Source organism: Pistacia vera, unplaced genomic scaffold (genome assembly GCF_008641045.1).
Source record: "Pistacia vera cultivar Batoury unplaced genomic scaffold, PisVer_v2 Contig748, whole genome shotgun sequence".
Lineage (NCBI taxonomy): Eukaryota > Viridiplantae > Streptophyta > Magnoliopsida > Sapindales > Anacardiaceae > Pistacia > Pistacia vera.
Genome location: NW_022196610.1, coordinates 25123 through 47137, shown reverse-complemented (window position 1 = coordinate 47137; position 22015 = coordinate 25123). Strand labels below are relative to the sequence as shown.

At 33.8% G+C, this 22015-nt stretch overlaps 1 pseudogene; it reads left to right on the top strand.

The window, feature by feature from the left end:
* The first annotated feature begins 304 nt into the window (after window positions 1-304).
* Window positions 305-13638, top strand: LOC116115605 (annotated as a pseudogene).
* Window positions 13639-22015: the final 8377 nt, after the last annotated feature.

Below are 22015 nucleotides of genomic sequence, written 5' to 3'. Positions count from 1 at the left end.
TATATATTTTGGGTAAAATAAGAATGGGATAACACGGGACAGTAAATCAAACGCACGTATTATTTATAAAATAAGGGTAAAATCATTTAATAATAAGGAGACAAAATTATTAAATTCGCAGACTGGAGGGTAAATAAAATAATATTATTTATCGTGCTTGCGCGGGAAAATCCCAAGACAGTTAAAACCATCACTTCCGTCTCTTTTTACGCTTTTCCGATCATCGTCTTCAATCTCAATCACCTCCGCACTCCCTTTTTAACCACACTTCCAAACAAATTGAATCCAATCCAATCTCAAAACAATGTCGTCTCAACATCAATACCCTAATCGCCCCAAAAAAACGGTATCCCTTTACCCTCAAGTAATTGAATCAAATCCCGAAGCCCTAACAACTCCTCCATACTCTAATGCTAACTCAAATTTCTCCTCGTCTAATCTCTATCCGACGCTTGATATGCGTGATCTAGTTGAGAATCTCTTCCCCGATTCCGATCAATACGGTGCAACCAAACCCTCGGCCCCGCCCGAACCCCAGGCCGTTGAAGAAACCCTAATTAAAGTTCCCGGCGCCATTCTCCACCTCATCGATAAATCTTATAGCGTCGAGCTCGCCTGTGGGGATTTAAAGATTATTCGTCTTGTCCAGGGGGAAACACCGTCGCTGTTCTCGCTCCGTCGCTGATGAGATTACAGTGGCCGTTGGGGAAGGACGAAGCCACCGTTAAACTAGACGGTTCTCATTATTTCTCTCTATTGGCTTTCGCCGGATTCAGATACCGGGACGATACGAATAAGAGCAAAAGAAAATCTGAAAGTTCAGATGTTAAGGATTCGGTGTGCTGAATTATGGACTTACGATTGCGTCGAAAGGTCAGGAGAATTTGTTGAAGGAATTGGATGGAATTTTACAGGCTTACAGCTGTTTTTCGGTCCAGAAGGTTTCAGCAAAAGCCAAGGAAGTTCGATGGTGAAGTGGCGAAGGAGACAGCCCCTTCTGAATTGAAGGGAAAGAAGAAGGAGGTGATGGAGAAGCAGGGCGCGGCTTATGGACACATGGCCCCCAATGTGGAAGATTACAGTGGGACCGCCATAATGATAGCTGCGGGCTCAGGGCAGCTGATTAGGGGGATTTTGTGGTGTGGAGATGTGACTGTGGATAGGTTGAAGTGGGGAAATGAGGTTTTGAAGAAGAGGATGAGTTCTGGGGAGAACGCAGTGAGGTTAGTCCCGACATTGAAGAGGATTAAAAGGTAATCAGATTGGTACTTTTTGAATATATTTTGTCAACATATTAGTTCTGGTATTAGTGGTGATATGGGAATGTTGAATGTGCCTTAAAATACTAAAGTTTGATAGGGCTTGTAAATGCAATGTTATTTAACATGATTGTAGACAAGATATTGGAAAATGGTGCTATATTTGATTGACTTTGATGATGGTTGTTAATTTGTGCTAACATGCTGAACGTTTTAGGGTATTGGTTTATATAGGGTTAAGAAAGTTACAAAAACGACACAGAAAGTGGAATGGTGTTCTCTCTGGCGTTGTGAAAGTCTCTGGACTTCCACAAGTTCACTTGCCAACTCAAAATATGGCAAGAAATTTTTCAACCTCATTCCTGGGAAATCCTCTTGCATCTCTTGATGGATTAGTATGTTAATGTATTAAAGCTATTATCTATATTTTAATTGAATTGCATATATTACCGAGTTTTCTTCTCTTATCTTGCAGCTTTCTAACAAAACTTCAATATTTGCATGAATTTTAGATGTTTGCACTCGTTGTATTTCAGTTTTGTATTGAAAATCATATTGCATGTGTGGTAACCTTTGCAGCACTTTGATTTGTACAGCCCAAGAGTTTAAAGTTCAGGGTTATGTCTGTCTTTGATATACAGAAATTTATACATATGTAACTTTTACGTAGGTATTTATCGGGTAAATTGGTATGACAAGGACATCATATTGTTTCTGAATGCCACATAGCTTTATGGTGAAAAGAATTGCATATCTAAATTGATTTTTTTTTTTTTTTTTTTTTTTTTTTTTTTTTTTTTTAACATGATTGACTTAACTATTATGGGTCTCTACTCTCTTGAAATGGTACATTTAGACCCTTATGTTACACAGAGCAGGAATTCGGTCCTACAATTTGGCAGAATGTTTTGAGTCTGCAAAAAGTTTAAAGGGACTTCTATTTTTGAATATATTGATTCACTTAAAAGGGGTTGTGAAGAACCTTTTGATGTTAGGTCTGAATCTCTGCTTATATTGTTTTTTTTCACTTAAAGCTACTTTGATGCTGTTGGTACTACGGTCTTTACAGTAATGACAATACTAATCAAGTTATCTACTGATAGATGAACATAGACAGAAAATGTAATGTATCAATGTGTTTTAAACTTGTCTTGATTTACATGGATAGAGGGAGCTAGATCTTTTATCTCAAGTAGGTTTTGATGGCCAGGCAGCAGGGTTGAATAGTATTTTAGTTCTGATTTTAAAGAATCATTGTGACCTTCAGTATCATATTCTCTCTCTAAGTTTCTCTTGGAAAAATTTGATGTTTACAGAATTTGACCTGTAATTCATGGCTAAACATTTGGGTTGGCATGGGTTGGTTTGTTTAATTTTAGCCCTAACCAGCCAACCCAAAGCATATTGGGTTTGTTTGAAATTCAATCAAAGCAATCGATGAGAAAGCCCAAGCTTGAACCAACCCAACCCAACCAATGAAATTCAGGTTGGTTTGATTTACATTGTTGATTTGGGCTTAAGCCCAAAAAGTGTTATTTTTTTCTTTTATCCTTTGTGAGATTAAGGTTACCATATGAGTTGGGTTAAGCCCAAATTTCTCTCAAATTTAGCAAAGCAACTGAAATAACAATGTCTGAAATGCAAATTTAAACCCAAACTCTCTCTAGAAATATCTTGTCACTTTACATTTCTTTTTTTTTAGGAAAACAAAATACAAAATACAAACTTATCTTCAATAATGTCATATGCACTAGCAGGAATGACGAGCATTTTTTCTGTTTTCTTTTATTTTTATTTATTATTTTACTTATTTTTGTTTTTAATCGGTGTTGACATGGTAGATTACCATTCAATTCAATTGTCTATGTTTTTTTGAATGGTCATATCACCTCACAAACCCGCTATCAAATGGCATCTTATTGTTAGCCAATTCATAGTGGATGAACTTTTACCAAAAATTATCTTTGGGCTTTATTTTTGCACTACCTTATTAATGTAAATCACCCACTATTAAAATATGGGTCCAAGTTATCAAGATGAGATTCTCACCAAGTGAAAATGGTGGTCCCTCTTCACCAATAATACTCTTTAGGTTAGCCATGCCTTCACCACATTATTCATGCCATGTTCATCTATGTGAACTCTCACCTTGGGCAATAAAATTTCTCCATACGAGTATGGAGAGCACCAACAGTTTAGGAAATGGATGTGATATGTTTCTTTAATGGTTTTACTATATCTCCGCCACAAAAGAAAGATAGATAAATAAGAGAAAATTTTTTTATGTATCAGATTTTTAAGGAAAATATATAATGAGAGAACATATATTAGTGGTAGTTTTGTGAATGAGAATTAAAGTTTGATGCAGTTGAGAGAAATAAAGAAAAAGGCAATGAGTTAAGCTATGAATTGCTTATCTTCTTGTAATTAGAGAAAGAGATAAAGAGGATATTACACATTGTACAAAGAAATAAAAATTGACCAACAAAAACTAAAGCAAATTTAGCAACTGCTGGCTTGCTTCAGGTGGGTGGACTGCTCGTTTGATTGGAAATGCCCATCACAAATCAAATAAAGATGTGATTTTCTTTCTTGGTAGCTTTGGCCAGTCAATGAACTTTGTTGAAATTCAAGTGGCCTATTTATAATAGTACCATTGTTCATGTAGTTTGTGAAATGTTGTCAAAAAATGCTTATTGAATTTAATATAGTCCATTCTACTGTGGGGTTAGATTTAGTGTTTAGGAGATGAGAAATGTTGCATTTTGTACTTTTACCACTGGTTGGAAAATTTGCCTAGTAAATTTGTTTCTTAGTTTCACTTAGGTATGATGATGCTCCTGATTTTGTGAATTTTTTTTTGCTTTATGTAGTAACTTTTTTAAAAAAAAAAAAAAAAAAAATGTTGAAAGTTGAAGCCTATTTGTTGGTTAAGTTAGTCCCAGGTATACACTCATTTTTACTGGTTTTGGACATATTAGTCCACTTAACATGCGCATGTAGTTTAAAGACATAGAGATATGGTGTTGGAGCAGAATTGCTATCTTCTTGTGCTGAGAGAGAGGGATAATGATATTATTAGATTTTCAGCTAATAGGAAGCTTACGCAGGCAAAAAGAAAAAAAAAAAGTTAACCCACAAAAACTAAATCAAATTTAGCAAACTGCTGAGCTTGCTTCGGGAGGGCTAGGCTGCTTGGAAATGCCCATCATAAATCTAAAATAAGGATGTGATTTCTTTCTTGGTAGCTATAGCTAGTCAGTAAACTTTTTTAAATATTCAAGTGAGCTGTTTATGTAGTTTGTAAATTGTTGTCAAAAATGCTGATTGAATTTAATATAGCCCATTTACTGTGGGGTTAGATTACATTTAGGAGATGAGAAATGTTGCATGTTGTAATTATACCACTAATGGGAAAATTTGCATTGTAAATTTGTTTCCTAGTTTACTTAGGTATGATGACGCTCATGATTTTGTGAATTTTTTCTTAATTTCATTTATTTAAAAAAATAATAATAATAAAAAAATAAAAACCGAAAGTTGAAGCCTTACTTTGTTGGTTAAGCTAGTCATCAAGTAAACACGATTTTGAATGGTTTTGGATAGTTAGTTAAGTTGTAACATTGCGATGTAGGTTAGACATTGAGATGTGGTTTGGAGCAGAATTGTTTATTTGTATTAGTTTGGATCTATTCTTCTTGTGGGGATGGTATTTTTTTAATACAATATCTTTTGGAATGTTATAGTTGTTAAATGGTAAAGCTGGCCATTTTTAGTCCTTGCTTCTGGCACTGGTGTTGTATCAGTGTTTCACCTATTCCCCCTTTCTTTTTACCGTAGTTATAGTATGGGTAAACTTATTATTGCCCAAAAAATTTCATATATTTAAACAAATTGACTTCTTTCTTGGCTGCTTTAGCAATCAATGAATAAGGTTCAATATTCTAGCAGTTTGCTTGTCTCAGTGCCCTTGTTCATGCAATCTCTAAATTGTTGTCAAAAAAATGGTGTTGAATTATATATTGCCAATTCTACTGTGTGGTTTGATTTTATGAGTGAGGATGAGAATGCAATTAGAATTTAAACCACTAATGGCAATTTGATATTGTGAATTTGTTTCTTAATTTCACTAAATATGATGATGCTCCTGATCTTGGGAATTGATTCTTAGTTTCATTTATATTTCATCAAAAAGGAGGAAAAAAAAGTTGAAAGTTGAAACCTTCGTTGGGTAGACCAGTCATCAAGGAAACCCTAAATTTTGATTGGTTTGGACTTTGGATACTAGTGTCCATGGGTAACAATGTGTTTTGGAACAGAATTTTCAGGAGTTTTTGATGTATTCTTCTTACGTGGATTATAATTTGTTGAGTATGATATTTTTGGAATCTTATTAGCTATTAAATGGTATTGCTGTCCATTGTTAGTCCTTGTATCTGGGACTGCTATGTTTCAGTGTTTTACCTATCCCCACTTTTCTTTTACCTAGAAATAGTACTGGGGTAAGTTTGTTGATCTGCCCAACAACTTTATTAGCAGTAAAGTTTTGAAGACTTAGTACCCATCGGTTTGTTTCTAACTTCCATCCCGTGATTTCCATATCTTTGGCAGCTTTAATACTCTATATTATATTCATAGTTTGATTTTTTCTTGGAAATAGACAAGGTATGCGATGCAGTTGAAGTAGCTGGAAAGAATGTCATGTCAACATCTTCAACTGAACTAATGAGCTCGTTTCTCACAGGTAAAATTTACCGTGCAACAGAACAAACATGTCGTATAATTTACACTGATTTTGTACGTCTCTTTATTTACAAGTACTATTTTGCGATTTGCGAAGAAGCTATAGCAGCAGTAGTGTGCAGTCCTCGACAATTTGGAATCCTTTTTGCATTGTGTAGTCTATTTTGGTTGACTAATCACCTGCCTCAGTGCCTGTATAAAGGTTTTAATTAATAATCCTGCTGTACTGCAGGTACGGGGAGAAAGCAGCTGAAGCCACCAATGAGGGGCTTAATGCCGCAGGTCATGCAATAGGCACAGCATGGACTGCATTTAAGATTCGTAAGGCCGTTAACCTGAAACCTTCAACCTAGCTAGTCCGCAGCCAAGTCTGCTGCTAAAGCTGCAGCTTCTGACATTAAAGCTAAAAAAGAAGACTACTTCTAAATAATATTGCTTGTGGGAATTGTTCAAATCATCAAAATCAAGACTCATAATAATTATTTCTAGAACTAGAATGTAGCTACAAATTTGGGTTTGATGGATAAAATGATTCCCTCTTCCCTCCATATTTACAAACCCTTTTAAGAAAATATTAAAATCTTTGTTCGTTGATGTAGATATTCACTTATTAATTGATAGGCCTTGGCCATGAGTATTTTGTCTGACTTGGTCTTCTGGATTAACATCTGAGACCGAGCAGACTTAGTAAATGTCTTCAATTTGTTTGTCATTCCCCAATTGTCCCCATTTTCAGATAAATGTCATAAAAATGAGTGGCTTTTTATATACATTGAGGGCTGTATTGACCTAGGAATTCAGCTCGTAGGTTTGATATACTATTAGTATCTTTCGAAAGGAATGAAGAATCCCAAGATCATGTAGAATGCTTAAGATTTAAGAAAGAACATTAAAAGATAAATCTAGAAGTTTGAGTAGATTTAATTCTGTAGCTTTGTACGGTGATTTTATATTAATACTTTCTTTCTTTTCTTTCGATGCCTATTGATAGAACTAGAAATGACCAATCATCTTCCATCACAAATCTTCAAAGGAGATTTCCAAATCTCAATAATCAATCTTTGTGATTGAACAGCCAATAATATGAATCTACTGTTTCACATGCTCTTTTTCCAAATTGATATTACTGTCCCCAAAGCTAAAGGGACATTTCGATTGGCTTGATAGATTTAAAGATATTGAGTTTTAGTTTTCTTTGATTTCTTTTATTGCTGATAGGGATGTATCATAGTTTTAATGTCTCAAGAATTAGCCTAAATACTCCGATCATTAAAAAAATATATAATTAATAATATTAAATACTCGATACTTGGCAATAAAAAATTGAGTTGGTTAGCCGTCAAACATCTCGTCCCATTTGGCAAGATTTTGTTAGTTAACAGGTTAAGTTTTTCCATTAATTAAGAAAAAAAAAAAAAAATCTAGTTAGTTGGTCTCATTCACTTTTAATTTAATAGCATGGATTTATTGAACGATCTTTCATTATCAAAAACCCATCTTTTATGTTGTCCATATGCATGGGCATCATGAGTAGTAATAAAGAAGGTTGAAGTTCCATTATCAAAAATTTCTAGCTTGTGTTTTGTTTTTGTTGGAATCAACAGTACCATAAACTCTACTTTTGCATAGAGATTCCATTTACAATAATGGAGAGAGAGTGGAAATGAAACAGCATTTGCACAGAAGAAAATATCGTCCTTGAAGATATTGTCTTCCTCCTCCAATTTACTTTGCTTGTACATCAACGCCGATCTGAGCCATTTTTCCCAAGCTTTTGGTTAACAAATTGTACACAGTACAAGCTATGTATCTATCAATCAATGGAAGCCCTTTATTTATTTATTTATTTGTTTTTTTGGTGACCAGATTATTCGGACCAGTTTGTGAGTACCTCAATTAATCTCTTAGAGTCCTGAAGTAAATCTCCAAAGTGGTCACTTATATTAATAACTCAGGTATATCGAACTCAAAACCTTTTGAGTGATATATCCAAGAATTCTAATTAATCGATGGGCTAACCCTTTATTTATTTATTTTTTTTGGGTGATTGGGTTATTTGGATCAGATTGTGCATACCTTAATTAATTTTTTAGAATCCTGAAATAAATCTTTAAAATAATTACCTATATTAACAATTCAGGTAAATCGAATTTAAAACCTCTTGAATGAAATTTGATTGACGGATGGGCCAACCCATCATGAATAACTCTACAGAAAAAAGTCATTGTTTTCTTTTTACCCTCATCAAAATTTCAACTTTGCTTTACTTTTATTTATTTTTTTGTCTCTGAATGAATGGTCATATCACCATCAATTGCCCATCCTTCGCCACCTGGTATTCAATGGGCTTTTAACCTTAAATGTACCAAACATTATCCTTTGGGCTTTCCTTAATTTATCTTTTCTTTTAGTGCTTAAATCACCCCACTATTTAAAATTTTCTGGGTCCCCATCAAATATTTCAATAAGATCTTCTTCTTCAATTGCGACAAATTAATTTCAACTGTAAGCCTATTTGCCTTGTGAGAATGGTGGCCCCTTTTCACCAATACCTTGAATTGAATTAAATGCATTGTTCATGAATCATGCCCATGTTCATATTCATCTTTGTTATGCCTGAGAAAATAGGGTTGACGCCGAACCTTGTCAGCAAGAGCGGTTAAAGCTTTAGAAGATTCTACAACTGCTCAGATGTAGCCACATCGCGTGATGATGCGAGCAGCACACTCCTGCCAGTGCACTAGGTATACGTCAGGTTGGCGAAAGGCTAGAAAAGGTTTACGTGTTCAATCCCTGCATAAGTCGAGAAAATCACTTGGACAGGTGAACAATGGGACGCAAAGAAAGATTTGCACAGCATCTGCCCCACTCACAGATTAAGTAATCATTACCTTAATTTATCCCACTATAAATAGAGGGCTCATCTTCCGTTTGTGAGATTGGCTAATTTTTACTCTGAAATAGCATATTCTCTCTCTCTCTCTCTCTCTCTCTCTCTCATGTTTTTAAGACTTAGTACCATCGGTTTTGTTTCTAACTTCCATCCCTGATTTCCATATCTTTGTGCAGCTTTAATATCTTTATATTATATTCATAGTTTGATTTTTTTTCCTTGGAAATACAAGTTATGCGATGCAGTTGAAGTAGCTGGAAAGAATGTCATGTCAACATCTTCAACTGTACTACTGAGCTCGTTTCTCACAGGTAAAATTTCCGTGCAACAGAACCAAACATGTCGTATTATTTACACTGATTTTGTACGTCTCTTTATTTACAAGTACTATTTTGCTATTTGCGAAGAAGCTATAGCAGCAGTAGTGTGCAGTCCTCGACAATTTGGAATCTCTTTTTGCATTGTGTAGTCTATTTGGTTTTGACTAATCACCTGCCCAGTGCCTGTATAAAGGTTTTAATTAATAATCTGCTGTACTGCAGTACGGGGAGAAAGCAGCTGAAGCCACCAATGAGGGGCTTATGCCGCAGGTCATGCAATAGGCACAGCATGGACTGCATTTAAGATTCGTAAGGCCGTAACCTGAAACCTTCAACCCTAGCTAAGTCTGCAGCAAGTCTGCTGCTAAAGCTGCAGCTTCTGACATTAAGCTAAAAAGAAACTACTTCTAAATAATATTGCTTTGGGAATTGTTCAAATCATCAAAATCAGACTCAAAATTATTTCTAGAACTAGAATGGTAGCTACAATTTGGGTTTGATGGTATAAAATGATTCCCTCTCCCTCCATATTTACAAACCCTTTTAAGAAAATATTAAAATTCCTTTGTTCGTTGATGTAGATATTCACTTATTAATTGATGCCTTGGCCATGAGTATTTTGTCGACTTGGTCTTTCTGGATTAACATCTGAGACCGAGTCAGACTTAGTACAATGTCTTCAATTTGTTTGTCATTCCCCAATGTCCCCATTTTCAGTAAATGTCATAAAATGAGTGGCTTTTATATACATTGAGGGCTGTATTGACCTGGAATTCAGCTCGTAGGTTTTATATCTATTAGTATCTTTCGAAAGGAATGAAGAAATCCCAAGATCTATGTAGAATGCTTAAGATTAAGAAGAACATAAAAGATAAATCTAGAAGTTTGAGTAGATTTAATTCTGTAGCTTTTACGGTGATCTTTATATTAATACTTTCTCTCTCTTCTTTCGATGCCTATTGTAGAACTAGAAATGACCAATCCAATCTCCATCACAAATCTTCAAAAGGAGATTTCCAAATCTCATAATCAATCTTTGTGATTGAACAGTCCAATAATATACTACTGTTTCACATGCTCTTTTTCAAATTGAGTATTACGTCCACCAAAGCTAAAGTGACTTTCTGATGGCTTGAGAGATTTAAGAGATATTGAGTTTTAGTTTTTCTTTGATTCTTTTATGCTGATAGGGATATCTCAATAGTTTTAATGTCTCAAGAATTAGCCTAAATACCTCTCGATCATTAAAAAAATATATAATAATGTAATATTAAATACTCGATTAGCTTTGATGTGAACTCTCACTCTTTGGGCAATAAAATTTCTCCATATGAGTATGGAGAGCACCAACAGTTTAGGAAATTGGATGTGATATGTTTATTTAATGGTTTTACTTTAATTCTCCACCACAAAAGAAAGATAGATAAATAAGAGAAAATTTTGTTATGTATCAAATTTGTAAGAAAAAGATATAATGAGAGAACATATATTAGTGGTAGTTTTTGTGAATGAGAATTATAAGTTTGATGCAGTTGAGAGAAATAAAGAAAAAGGCAATGAGTTAAGCTATGAATTGCTTATCTTCTTGTAATTAGAGAAAGAGATAAAGAGGATATTACACATTGCACAAAGAAATAAAAATTAACCAACAAAAACTAAAGCAAATTTAGCAACTGCTGGGCTTGCTTCAGGTGGGTTGGGCTGCTCGTTTGATTGGAAATGCCCATCACAAATCTAAAATAAAGATGTGATTTTCTTCCTTTCTTGGTAGCTTTAGCCAGTCAATGAACTTTGTTGAATATTCAAGTGGCCTATTTATATTAGTACCATTGTTCATGTAGTTTGTGAAATGTTGTCAAAAAATGCTTATTGAATTTAATATAGTCCATTCTACTGTGGGGTTAGATTTAGTGTTTAGGAGATGAGAAATGTTGCATTTTGTACTTTTACCACTGGTTGGAAAATTTGCTTAGTAAATTTGTTTCTTAGTTTCACTTAGGTATGATGATGCTCCTGATTTTGTGAATTTTTTTTCTTGCTTTTATGTAGTAACTTTTTTAAAAAAAAAAAAAAAAAAATGTTGAAAGTTGAAGCCTTACTTTGTTGGTTAAGTTAGTCCTCAAGTATACGCTAATTTTTACTGGTTTTGGACATATTAGTCCACTTAACATGCCATGTAGTTTAAAGACATTGAGATATGGTGTTGGAGCAGAATTGCTTATCTTCTTGTGCTGAGAGAGAGGGATAATGATATTATTAGATTTTCAGCTAATAGAAAGCTTACACATGGCAGAAAGAAAAAAAAAAAAAAAAAAAAGTTAACCAACCAAAACTAAATCAAATTTAGCAAACTGCCGAGCTTGCTTCGGGAGGGCTAGGCTGCTTGGAAATGCCCATCATAAATCTAAAATAAGGATGTGATTTTCTTTCTTGGTAGCTATAGCTAGTCAGTAAACTTTTTTAAATATTCAAGTAGCTTGTTTATGTAGTTTGTAAAATTGTTGTAAAAAAATGCTGATTGAATTTTATATAGCCCATTTTACTGTGGGGTTAGATTTACATTTAGGAGATGAGAAATGTTGCATGTTGTACTTATACCACTAATGGGAAAATTTGCATTGTAAATTTGTTTCCTAGTTTCACTTAGGTATGATGACGCTCATGATTTTGTGAATTTTTTCTTAATTTCATTTATTTAAAAAAAATAATAATAATAATAAAAATAAAAACCGAAAGTTGAAGCCTTACTTTGTTGGTTAAGCTAGTCATCAAGTAAACACTGATTTTGAATGGTTTTGGATATGTTAGTTAAGTTGTTAACATTGCGATGTAGGTTAAAGACATTGAGATGTGGTTTTGGAGCAGAATTGTTTATTTGTATTAGTTTGGATCTATTCTTCTTTGTGGGGATGGTGATTTTTTTAATACTATATCTTTTGGAATATTATAGCTATTAAATGGTAAAGCTGGCCATTTTTAGTCCTTGCTTCTGGCACTGTGTTGTATCAGTGTTTCACCTATTCCCCCTTTCTTTTTACCGTAGTTATAGTACTGGGTAAACATATTTATCTGCCCAAAAAATTCATATATTTAAATAAATCTTGACTTTCTTTCTTGGCTGCTTTAGCAATTCAATGAATAAGGTTCAATATTCTAGCAGTTTGCTTGTCTCAGTGCCCTTGTTCATGCATTCTCTAAATTGTTGTCAAAAAAATGGTGATTGAATTTATATATTGCCAATTCTACTGTGTGGTTTGATTTTATGAGTGAGGATGAGAATGCAATTAGAATTTAAACCACTAATGGCAATTTGATATTGTGAATTTGTTTCTTAATTTCACTTAAACATGATGATGCTCCTGATCTTGGGAATTGATTCTTAGGTTCATTTATTAATTTTGATCAAAAAGAGAGAGAAAAAAAAAAGAAGTTGAAAGTTGAAATCTTCGTTGGGTAAGCCAGTCATCAAGGAAACCCTAAATTTTGATTGGTTTGGACATGCTAGTGTCCACTGTTTAACAATGTATTTTTGGAACAGAATTTTCAGGAGTTTTTGATGTATTCTTGTTTACGTGGATTATAATTTTGTTGAATATGATATTTTTTGGAATCTTATTAGCTATTAAATGGTATTGCTGTCCATTGTTAGTCCTTGTATCTGGGACTGCTATGTTTCAGTGTTTTACCTATCCCCACTTTTCTTTTTACCATAGAAATAGTACTGGGGTAAGTTTGTTGATCTGCCCAACAACTTTATTAGCAGTAAAGTTTTGAAGACTTAGTACCCATCGGTTTTGTTTCTAACTTCCATCCCGTGATTTCCATATCTTTGTGCAGCTTTAATATCTTTATATTATATTCATAGTTTGATTTTTTTCCTTGGAAATAGACAAGGTATGCGATGCAGTTGAAGTAGCTGGAAAGAATGTCATGTCAACATCTTCAACTGTGACTACGGAGCTCGTTTCTCACAGGTAAAATTTACCGTGCAACAGAACCAAACATGTCGTATTAATTTACACTGATTTTGTACGTCTCTTTATTTACAAGTACTATTTTTTTAAGAAGCTATAGCAGCAGTAGTCTGCAGTCCTCGACAATTTGGAATCTCTTTTTGCATTGTGTAGTCTATTTGGTTTTGACTAATCACCTGCCTCAGTGCCTGTATAAAGGTTTTAATTAATAATCCTGCTGTACTGCAGGTACGGGGAGAAAGCAGCTGAAGCCACCAATGAGGGGCTTAATGCCGCAGGTCATGCAATAGGCACAGCATGGACTGCATTTAAGATTCGTAAGGCCGTTAACCTGAAACCTTCAACCCTAGCTAAGTCTGCAGCCAAGTCTGCTGCTAAAGCTGCAGCTTCTGACATTAAAGCTAAAAAGAAGACTACTTCTAAATAATATTGCTTGTGGGAATTGTTCAAATCATCAAAATCAAGACTCATAATAATTATTTCTAGAACTAGAATGGTAGCTACAATATTTGGGTTTGATGGTATAAAATGATTCCCTCTTCCCTCCATATTTACAAACCCTTTTAAGAAAATATTAAAATTCCTTTGTTCGTTGATGTAGATATTCACTTATTAATTGATAGGCCTTGGCCATGAGTATTTTGTCTGACTTGGTCTTTCTGGATTAACATCTGAGACCGAGTCAGACTTAGTACAATGTCTTCAATTTGTTTTGTCATTCCCCAATTGTCCCCATTTTCAGATAAATGTCATAAAACTGAGTGGCTTTTTATATACATTGAGGGCTGTATTGACCTAGGAATTCAGCTCGTAGGTTTTGATATACTATTAGTATCTTTCGAAAGGAATGAAGAAATCCCAAGATCTATGTAGAATGCATAAGAAAGAATATTAAAAGACTAAATCTAGAAGTTTGAGTAGATTTAATTCTGTAGCTTTGTACGGTGATCTTTATATTAATACTTTCTCTTCTCTTCTTTCGATGCCTATTGATAGAACTAGAAATGACCAATCCAATCTTCCATCTCAAATCTTCAAAAGGAGATTTCCAAATCTCAATAATCAATCTTTGTGATTGAACAGTCCAATAATATGAATCTACTGTTTCACATGCTCTTTTTCCAAATTGGTATTAATGTCCACCAAAGCTAAAGTGACTATTTCTGATTGGCTTGATAGATTTAAGAGATATTGAGTTTTAGTTTTTCTTTGATTTCTTTTATTGCTGATAGGGATAGTCTCAATAGTTTTAATGTCTCAAGAATTAGCCTAAATACCTCGATCATTAAAAAAAATATATAATAATAATATTAAATACTCGATACTTTGCAATAAAAAATTGAGTTGGTTAGCCGTCAAACATCTCGTCCCATTTGGCAAGATTTTGTTAGTTAACAGGTTAAGTTTTTCCATTAATTAAGAAAAAAAAAAAAAAATCTAGTTAGTTGGTCTCATTCACTTTTAATTTAATAGCATGGATTTATTGAACGATCTTTCATTATCAAAAACCCATCTTTTATGTTGTCCATATGCATGGGCATCATGAGTAGTAATAAAGAAGGTTGAAGTTCCATTATCAAAAATTTCTAGCTTGTGTTTTGTTTTTGTTGGAATCAACAGTACCATAAACTCTACTTTTGCATAGAGATTCCATTTACAATAATGGAGAGAGAGTGGAAATGAAACAGCATTTGCACAGAAGAAATATCGTCCTTGAAGATATTGTCTTCCTCCTCCAATTTACTTTGCTTGTACATCAACGCCAATCTGAGCCATTTTTCCCAAGCTTTTGGTTAACAAATTGTACACAGTACAAGCTATGTATCGATCAATCAATGGAAACCCTTTATTTATTTTTATTTTTTTTGGTGACCAAGTTGTTCGTACCTCAATTAATCTCCTTGAGTCCTAAAGTAAATCTCCAAAGTGGTCGCTTATATTAACAACTTAGATAGATCGAACTCAAAACCTCTTGAATAATATACTCAAGAATTTTAATTGACCGATGGGCTAATCCTTTATTTATTACCTTAATTAATCTCCCACAACCCTAAAGTAAATCTCCAAAGTGGTTATCCCTATTAACAACTCAGGTAGATTAAACTCAAAATCTCTTGAATGATATACCCAAAAATTCTAATTGACGGCCAACCCATCTCTACTATTGAATAACTCTGAAGAAAAAGTCATTATTTTCTTTTTACCCTCATCAAAATTTCAACTTTGCTTTATTTTTATTTATTGTTTTTGTCTCTGGATGAATGGTCATATCAGTATATCACCATCAATTGCCCATCCTTGGCCAACTGGTATTCAGTGGGCTTTTAACCTTAAATGTACCAAACATTATCCTTTGGGCTTTCCTTAATTTATCTTTTCTATTAGTGCTTAAATCACCCCACTATTTAAAATTTTCTGGGTCCCCATCAAATATTTCAATAAGATCTTCGTCTTCAATTGCGACAAATTAATTTCTACGGTAAGTCTATTTGCCTTGTGAGAATGGTGGCCCCTTTTCACCAATGCCTTGAATTGAATTAAATGCATTGTTCATGAATCATGCCCATGTTCATATTCATCTTTGTTATGCCTGAGAAAATAGGGTTGACGCCGAACCTTGTCAGCAAGAGCGGTTAAAGCTTTAGAAGATTCTACAACTGCTCAGATGTAGCCACATCGCGTGATGATGCGAGCAGCACACTCCTGCCAGTGCACTAGGTATACGTCAGGTTGGCGAAAGGCTAGAAAAGGTTTACGTGTTCAATCCCTGCATAAGTCGAGAAAATCACTTGGACAGGTGAACAATGGGACGCAAAGAAAGATTTGCACAGCATCTGCCCCACTCACAGATTAAGTAATCATTACCTTAATTTATCCCACTATAAATAGAGGGCTCATCTTCCGTTTGTGAGATTGGCTAATTTTTACTCTGAAATAGCATATTCTCTCTCTCTCTCTCTCTCTCTCTCTCTCTCACTCATATTCTCTAAGCTATAATTTAGTTCGCTGAACGCGACCTGACTTCATATTTTAATACAATATCAATGGACATAAGATTCACTTTTTAAGCATCCGAACCACTTTAAATATTGTTCTTCACCCCTTATTCAATTAAATACCTTCATACTCACGTGTGGCTTCTAAGCCTACTCAGCATTTCTTACGTGCAAATAATTGGTGTCAAAATCGAGCATCAACAATCTTCAACTTGATGCCATCTCAACTTACACTCTTTTGAGCACCTTAAATTTTTTATTTTTAATGACCGGGGGTGTTCAGCCTCAACTAGTCTCTTGAGACCTTGAAACTACCGACCGAATAAAAACTCTAATGACTACCTTATAAGCAATAAAAAAGGGATTCAAACTCAGGATCTCTTGAGTAATATATCGAAGAGGGATTGGTTCGAGCACATGAAATTTCTCTATACGGTCATGGAGACCACCAACAATCTAGGGAACGGGGTGTGATATGTTTCTAAAATGGTTTACTTTAATTCTCCACCACTAATTAAACACTATTTTTCAACACCCCATCTCAAGAATCAATTCATCTTTTTCATTAAGTTCTATCTTCTCAATTTTATATATATGCACTTAACTGTCAAGCCTTTAGAGATTCTTTAAATCCGTGGATGATTTTTTTTAATCGCAACTTAATTAAAAAATCAAGACTGTCCTCATCAGCAACCATTTTTTTAATATTCTCTTCTTAATTTACTAGTATTTGTTGACTGGTTTGTGGAAAGAAATGATTAATTAATTAAAGAATATTAAGAAAGTGTTTTTGGAAACACTTTTGGATTACCTAAAAGTAATTTATAACTCAAATTAATAAACCCATCTTTATCTCAATTCTCATGCATGAAAAAAGTAGCTGGATATCAAACTCCTCAAAAGCTAGAAGAAGGAAGTCCATTGTCTCATCTTCAAAGCAAGAACTGAAACGAATTCAAAGTTAAAGTAACTGCATGCTGAAGGAGAAAGAATCATTCTATGAGTTACCCTCTCCAAACTTTAAAGATCTTTAGGTTAGCCATGCCTACCACATTATTCATCCATGTTCATCTATGTGAACTCTCACTCTTTGGGCAATAAAATTTCTCCATACAGTATGGAGAGCACCAACAGTTAGGAAATTGGTGTGATATGTTTCTTTAATGGTTTTACTATAATTCTCCGCCACAAAAGAAAGATAGATAAATAAGAGAAAATTTTGTTATGTATCAGATTTTTAAGGAAAATATATGAAGAACATATATAGTGGTAGTTTTTGTGAATGAGAATTATAAGTTTGAGCATCGTTGAGAGAAAATAAGAAAGGCAATGATTAAGCTATGATTGCTTATCTTCTTGTAATAGAGAAAGAGATAAAGAGGATATTCCCATTGTACAAAAGAAATAAAAATTGACCACACAAACTAAAGCAAATTTAGCAACTGCTGGCTTGCTTCAGGTGGGTTGGACTGCTCGTTTGATTGGAAATGCCCATCACAAATCTAAATAAAGATGTGATGTTCTTTCTTGTTAGCTTTGCCAGTCAAAGACTTTGTTGAATATTCAAGTGGCCTATTTATAATAGTACCATTGTTCATGTAGTTTGTGAAATGTTGTCAAAAATGCTTATTGAATTTAATATAGTCCATTCTACGTGGGGTTAGATTTAGTGTTTAGGAGATGAGAAATGTTGCATTTTGTACTTTTACCACTGGTTGGAAAATTTGCTTGTAAATTTGTTTCTTAGTTTCACTTAGGTATGTGAGCTCCTGATTTTGTGAATTTTTTTTCTTTGCTTTTATGTAGTAACTTTTTAAAAAAAAAAAAAAAAAAATGTTGAAATTAAGCCTTACTTTGTTGTTAAGTTATCCTCAGGTATACACTCATTTTACTGGTTTTGGACATATTAGTCCACTTAACATGCCATGTAGTTTAAAGACGATTGAGATATGGTGTTGGAGCGAATTGCTTATCTTCTTGTGCTGAGAGAGAGGTAAGTATTATTAGATTTTCAGCTAATAGGAAGCTTACGCATGGCACAAAGAAAAAAAAAAAAGTTAACCAACAAAAACTAAATCAAATTTAGCAAACTGCTGCTTGCTTCGGGAGGCTAGGCTGCTTGGAAATGCCCATCATAAATCTAAAATAAGGATGTGATTTTCTTTCTTGGTAGCTATAGCTAGTCAGTAAACTTTTTTAAATATCAAGTAGCTTGTTTATGTAGTTTGTAAATTGTTGTCAAAAAAATGCTGATTGAATTTTATAGCCCATTTTACTGTGGTTAGATTTATTTAGGAGATGAGAAATGTTGCATGTTGTACTTATACCACTAATGGGAAAATTTGCATTGTAAATTTGTTTCCTAGTTTCACTTAGGTATGATGACGCTCATGATTTTGTGAATTTTTTCTTAATTTCATTTATTTTAAAAAATATAATATATAATAAAAAAAAAACCGAAAGTTGAAGCCTTACTTTGTTGGTTAAGCTGTCATCAGTAACATGATTTTGAATGGTTTTGGATAGTTAGTTAGTGTAACTTGCGATGTAGGTTAAAGACATTGAGATGTGGTTTTGGAGCAGAATTGTTTATTTGTATAGTTTGGATCTATTCTTCTTTGTGGGGATGGTATTTTTTTTTAATACAATATCTTTTGGAATGTTATAGTTGTTAAATGGTAAAGCTGGCCATTTTAGTCCTTGCTTCTGCGGCACGGTGTGGTATCAGTGTTTCACCTATTCCCCCTTTCTTTTACCGTAGTTATATACTGGGTAAACTTATTTATCTCCCAAAAATTCAATAATTTAACAAATCTGACTCTCTTTCTTGGCTGCTTTAGCATTTCAATGATAGGTTCAATATTCGCAGTTTGCTTGTCTCAGTGCCTTGTTCATGCAATCTCTAAATTGTTGTCAAAAAAATGGTGATTGAATTTATATATTGCCAATTCTACTGTGTGGTTTGATTTTATGAGTGAGGATGAGAATGCAATTAGAATTTAACCACTAATGGCATTTGTATTGTGAATTTGTTTCTTAATTTCACTTAAATATGATGATGCTCCTGATCTTGGGAATTGATTCTTAGTTTCATTTATTAATTTTTCATCAAAAGAGAGGAAAAAAAAGTTGAAAGTTGAAACCTCGTTGGTAGCCAGTCATCAAGGAAACCCTAAATTTTGATTGGTTTGGACTTGGACATACTATGGTCCACTGGTTAACAATGTGTTTTTGGAACAGAATTTTCAGAGTTTTTGATGTATTCTTCTTTACGTGGATTATAATTTTGTTGAGTATATATTTTTTGGAATCTTATTAGCTATTAAATGGTATTGCTGTCCATTGTTAGTCCTGTATCTGGGACTGCTATGTTTCAGTGTTTTACCTATCCCCACTTTCTTTTTACCATAGAATAGTACTGGTAAGTTTGTTGATCTGCCCAACAACTTTTTAGCAGTAAAGTTTTGAAGACTTAGTACCATCGGTTTTGTTTCTCTAACTTCCATCCCGTGATTTCCATATCTTGTGCAGCTTTAATATCTTTATATTATATCATAGTTTGATTTTTTTTCCTTGGAAATACATATGCGATGCAGTTGAAGTAGCTGGAAAGAATGTCATGTCAACATCTTCAACTGTAACTACTGAGCTCGTTTCTCACAGGTAAAATTTCCCGTGCAACAGAACCAAACATGTCGTATTAATTTACACTGATTTTGTACGTCTCTTTATTTACAAGTACTATTTTGCATTGCGAAGAAGCTATAGCAGCAGTAGTGTGCAGTCCTCGACAATTTGGAATCTCTTTTTGCATTGTGTAGTCTATTTGGTTTTGACTAATCACCTCCCAGTGCCTGTTAAAGGTTTTAATTAATAATCCTGCTGTTACTGCAGTACGGGGAGAAAGCAGCTGAGCCACCAATGAGGGGCTTATGCCGCAGGTTCATGCTAGGCACAGCATGGACTGCATTTAAGATTCGTAAGGCCGTTAACCTGAAACCTTCAACCCTAGCTAAGTCTGCAGCAAGTCTGCTGCTAAAGCTGCAGCTTCTGACATTAAGCTAAAAAGAAACTACTTCTAAATAATATTGCTTGTGGGAATTGTTCAAATCATCAAAATCAAGACTCATAATTATTTTCTAGAACTAGAATGGTAGCTACAATATTTGGGTTTGATGGTATAAAATGATTCCCTCTCCCTCCATATTTACAAACCCTTTTAAGAAAATATTAAAATTCCTTTGTTCGTTGATGTAGATATTCACTTATTAATTGATGCCTTGGCCATGAGTATTTTGTCGTGACTTGGTCTTTCTGGATTAACATCTGAGACCGAGTCGACTTAGTACAATGTCTTCAATTTGTTTTGTCATTCCCCAATGTCCCCATTTTCAGTAAATGTCATAAAACTGAGTGGCTTTTATATACATTGAGGGCTGTATTGACCTGGAATTCAGCTCGTAGGTTTTGATATCTATTAGTATCTTTCAAAGGAATGAAGAAATCCCAAGATCTATGTAGAATGCTTAAGATTAAGAAGAACATAAAAGATTAAATCTAGAAGTTTGAGTAGATTTAATTCTGTAGCTTTTTACGGTGATCTTTATATTAATACTTTCTCTCTCTTCTTTCGATGCCTATTGATAGAACTAGAAATGACCAATCCAATCTCCATCACAAATCTTCAAAAGGAGATTTCCAAATCTCATAATCAATCTTTGTGATTGAACAGTCCAATAATATTACTACTGTTTCACATGCTCTTTTTCAAATTGAGTATTACGTCCACCAAAGCTAAAGTGACATTTCTGATTGGCTTGAAGATTTAAGAGATATTGAGTTTTAGTTTTTCTTTGATTTCTTTTATGCTGATAGGGATAGTCTCAATAGTTTTAATGTCTCAAGAATTAGCCTAAATACCTCTCGATCATTAAAAAATATATAATAATTAATATTAAATACTCGATACTTTGCAATAAAAAATTGAGTTGGTTAGCCTTCAAACCTCCGTCCCTTTGGCAAGATTTTGTTAGTCAGGTTAAGTTTTTCCATTAATTAAGAAAAAAAAAAAAATCTAGTTAGTTGGTCTCATTCACTTTTAATTTAATAGCATGGATTTATTGAACGATCTTTCATTATCAAAAACCCATCTTTTATGTTTGTCCATAGCTTTTGAATATATTTGATTCACTTAAAATGTGGTTGTGAAGAACCTTTTGATGTTAGGATCTGAATCTTGCTTATATATGTTTTTTTTTTTTTTTTTTTTTTTCACTTAAAGCTACTTTGACGCTGTTTGGTACTACGGTCTTTACAGTAATGACAATACTAATCAATGTTTATCTATCTGATAGATGAACATATGACAGAAAATGTAATGTATCAATGTGTTTGAAACTTGTCTTGATTTGCATGAATAGAGGGAACTAGATCTTTTATCTCAAGTAGGTTTTGATGGCCAGGCAGCAGGGTTGAATAGTATTTTAGTTCTGATTTTAAAGAATCATTGTGACCTTCAGTATCATATTTCTCTCTCTAAGTTTCTCTTGGAAAAATTTGATGTTTACAGAATTTGACCTGTAATTCATGGCTTAACATTTGGGGTGGGCATGGGTTGGTTTTGTTTAATTTTAGCCCTAACTAACCAACCCAAAGCATATTGGGTTTATTTGAAAGTCAATCAAAGCAATCTGATGAGAAAGCCCAAGCTTGAACCAACCCAACCCATAAAATTCAGGTTGGTTTTGATTTACATTTTTCATTTGGGCTTAAGCCCAAAAAGTGTTATTTTTTTCTTTTATCCTTTTTGTGAGATTAAGTTTACCATATG